Source organism: Bacillus rossius (genome assembly GCF_032445375.1).
Source record: "Bacillus rossius redtenbacheri isolate Brsri chromosome 4 unlocalized genomic scaffold, Brsri_v3 Brsri_v3_scf4_1, whole genome shotgun sequence".
NCBI classification, from domain to species: Eukaryota; Metazoa; Arthropoda; class Insecta; order Phasmatodea; family Bacillidae; genus Bacillus; species Bacillus rossius.
Genome location: NW_026962010.1, coordinates 18612224 through 18616599, shown reverse-complemented (window position 1 = coordinate 18616599; position 4376 = coordinate 18612224).

The following is a 4376-nucleotide window of genomic DNA, read 5'->3' as shown; positions in this document are numbered from 1 at the left end:
GCGAAAGAAAGCCACATCCAAAGGTTGACAAAGATGAGTGCTGTTGGGAGGGAGTAGGATGACTCTAATATTGTACTCCTCACATTTTTGGATGACACTGAGAGTCAAATGGCTTGATAGATTGTCCCCGATCAATGCTTTCTGCTGGTCTTTAGTTGCTACCTTCTTGAAGTAGGCCAGTGCAACTGTCTCAAACCAGTCCTCAAATAATGCTGAATCAAACCATCCACTTTTTGAGGTATTATACCGTGCCCCTTCTGGTCCTCCTTCCTGCCATGTGTTATATAAGTGTTCCGCCTTGTAGACAAGGTACGGTGGAAGAAGAATTCCACTTGCTGTCCCTGCGAACATCAAGGAACTGGTTGCCTTGCTGGAATCTATGATGCGTTCAGCACGTTTACAACCTCTCCGCACGATGACTTTGGATTTCCCAGGATCATCAACCAAATTTGTTTCGTCATAGTTTATTAACAGTTCAACAGGTATGTCCTGAATTGAATTTTTGAGGTTATTGAAATATTCCCTCAGTGTTTCCTCATTGACCTGTGCCCTACTGTGCTTGATGTTCTCACTCAGCCTTATGGTGAGGGCATCTTTATGTCTTCCCAAGTAGGAACGACACCAATCTTCTCCAGGAAGATTGTTCTTAAAACAAGATACTCTAACACCTTTTTTGTCCAAATACTGCTTCACAATAAATCTAACATATAAACATGAAAGGGGTAAGCCACATTCTACAGCTGTTATAATACTCTTCAGTAGAACTGCCTCTTCATCTTGTGTTAATGCTGGTGGTCTCCCATATGGCTGAACATGAACTCCTTTCGGTTTTCGATTAAGTGTACACCTGTTCACTGAATATTTTTCTGCAGCGCATCTGATTGATAATTTACCTTCGCTTACTGCTTTCATCGCATCTTCCATCGCTTTATTTGAGTAAGCAGCATATGTACGAGGTTTTTTTTTTTCAACCTCCGATCGGCTGTAATAAAAAAACGGGAATGAATTGGGAAATTATTTTAATGTCAAAAGAAACGTACATCTTTACTCTATTTTTCCACATAATCACCGTGCAGATTGAGGCATTTGTCGTACAGATGCACCAGCTTTCCAATACCCTCTGCATAAAATGATGCCTCCTGCCTATTCAGCCACGTTTTAACAGTGCCCTGCAGTTCATCATTGGTGTGCCCTTCTGCCTGTAAGAAACGGATGACTCCACACAGCTCGCATTTCACCGTACAGTTTATCGTTGCAGCCATGTTGACATTCCCATAACCAAGCTTCAACTGAGGTGTGAGTTGGCCGCTCCACATGGTTGGTGGAAGGGGGTAAACACTACGAGACGTGTCGATTCGTGTACGAGCGATTAGGGTATCGATTAATGGGCATGCCATGGAGAAATGAAACTGTAATCACACTGCAAGGCACTGTTAAAACGTGGCTGAATAGGCAGGAGGCATCATTTTATGCAGAGGGTATTGGAAAGCTGGTGCATCTGTACGACAAATGCCTCAATCTGCACGGTGATTATGTGGAAAAATAGAGTAAAGATGTACGTTTCTTTTGACATTAAAATAATTTCCCAATTCATTCCCGTTTTTTTATTACAGCCAATCAGAGGTTGAAAAAAAAATAACCCTCGTACTTGCTGGTTTCCTTGCATGCTTTCTGACCATTCTGGAACATGAAAATGATAAAAGTAATTAAGTTGATTTTTATAGTCTATGATCTGCACCTAATTACTGGTCAAAATATACCTAGTATGTACTTTAGTAATTATTTGTATGTTAGAGCTTCAAAAATAATCAAAATGTGAACATAGCCAACGATTTTATATAATTTTCGATTTTCATGCTTGTCACAATTACAAACATTGTTAGCTAAAAAAAAGTACATACAAATTAAGCAGGATGTATAAGCAATATGATATCATGCATACACCAATATGTTTTGGAAAAGTAGCCATCAAACAGTAAGCATAGTGTTTGTTGTACATAACAAGTTATTTTACTTACTTTTTGTGGTTTTTTACAAGAAAATAATAAAAACTATTCAGGAAATATGTTAAACACAACTAAACAATGTTATGATTTTCAAAGTACCTCTTGAAAATGTGAAGTACTCAGCCATTATAAGAACATATGATTATTTATATTTTCAGCAAAGCTACCAACGTGAAAAAAAAAATCTTAAATGGTTCAATTTTCCCTGCTGTCTCAAGTATTCCCATTCGACGATAGGTCTCTTGTGCAAAATAGTTGAGATGTAAATCCATTCTCTCTTATTTATGCTTTTTTTTTTGTTCCTCGGGAACTATATATCAGTATATTGAGTGATTTCGGAGGTTGTCAACGCACTTAACATCTTGCAGAGGCTTTGTTGATATTTGGCGTGATGATTTTGTGGTGTTAGTGTAGGTAAAATAGACTTTCTTCAACAAATAAGTTAATTCAAATATTGTGTGATCCCTCTTTGAATGTAGTATCATCAACAAAATAATTTTTAATTCTGAATTAGTGTGTCCGTAAGTATAAAAATTGTTATATGCCAATGCATATCTTTGTGTCCACTGTGATTTATTTCTGAAAAAGGTACAGTGTGTCTTACTTTACTGTTGTTAAAAGTAGTGGAATAAATTTGTCAGTAGCAGCATGTTGATTTCCTTCTAGTTGTTGGACTCTCCAGAACATATCACTAGTATGCTGTCATCCAAGCCACCTTCAAAAACCCCACATTGCCAACACTAGCTGAGGTGCACGTAAGGGAAGAAGAGAGCAGTTGTGTGGTGCTCAACGTGGTGGCTGTCAGTTGAGGCACTTTTATTTCATTCATGTTACATTAAAATGCACAGCTGTTATTTTGGCTGAACTCACATTCGAGGGGAATAAATGATGCACGGGGCAGCGGGAGACAGACTCTTCGTGAAAGCACGTCTGTTGTTTTTGCAATCGTCATGAAGGAGGCCAAAATAATTCAGTCAGTTAAATGCAATGTTTACTCAAATGTGGAGTCAAACACACGTAAGTGAAACACCCCTGTGGTCCAGATCAGTAGCAACATTTAGAAAACACACAGATAGAATATTTGCTATGAACAAACCTGTAAATAACATTAATGACAAATATGATAAATGTGATATAATAAAGGACAAGATAATATGTTGAATTGTGATTACACCTGTGCCAATACAAATAAACAGAAGCCGATTTTGCTAGTTGAATAAGCATTTCTGCCGATTTACAATCGATTGTTAATTTTCGACTGATATTACTGAAAAATGGAAGTGTCTGCCATAGCCTAAAAATCCAAGAGTACCTTTTTCATTAATTTTCGTAGTACTACATACTTAGAAGATGCATCATTTTTTAGCTACATGTGTCAGCCATACTTATCAAATAGTTATCAAACTTAAATATCCTGTGCTATAATTACGTTCTTGAATTTCATACATTGTAAATAAACATATGTATCACCATCATGGTAAAGATGTAAAAACTTGATTTATTTAGAGCATGACTGCTACTATAAACAAGGGAAAATACCAACTGCTTTAACTGTAAATAAATGTTCATAAAATTGTGACCGAGACATTTTTAAAATTAAGTTATGTTAAGTTTGTAAAATTGAATTTTTTTTTTTTAAAAAGTGCATAAATATAAGGCTTCACATAATGTAAATTAATAAAAAAACACATGTGTTTTTAAATTATATACCTATTTTAGTGAATGATTTTGAATACTGGTCCATATAATTAAAAACTTTATTTATTGTGAATATTAGTGATAGAAATTGTGTTTATAAATATTGTTCATGTGTATTTATATACGTGATGTTATGTTCCCATAAGTATTATTTATTTGCTTTACAAATTATAAATTATTACATTATTCATTTTCTGAGATTTTTAGATTTAATTACATTATTTCGACCAAAGGCAGCAACTTTGGCCCAAGTGAGCCTTTTGAGCAATTTTGTCCAAACTGAGAAAACAATGGTCTCTCAGCTGTTGTATTGTGTGTTCAAAAGAAACTGGAGGATTTTACATAAACTTTTCAATAATTTAGTATTCCAAGTAATGAATAAAATTGTGTGAGCCAGTGAAATTGGTTATTGCAAATGTTCCTTTCGTACTGTTGTTACCAGTTCCGGTAACTTTCTTCATTGATTAGTTAGCTGTTGCCTACGTGAGTTTATTTTTTTTGAAGAAGTATTTATTTTTGTGTTTAATTAGAAATATTCATTTTTATTGGTTTTTGCCATTTTGTTAAAGTAACTTTGTTAGGATGCTAAAATGAAACTGAAATCGTTTGCTGTGGGTATTGGGTGTTCCGAGCAATCCCGAGGACGGTCGAAGGTGCACGACGATGACGTGG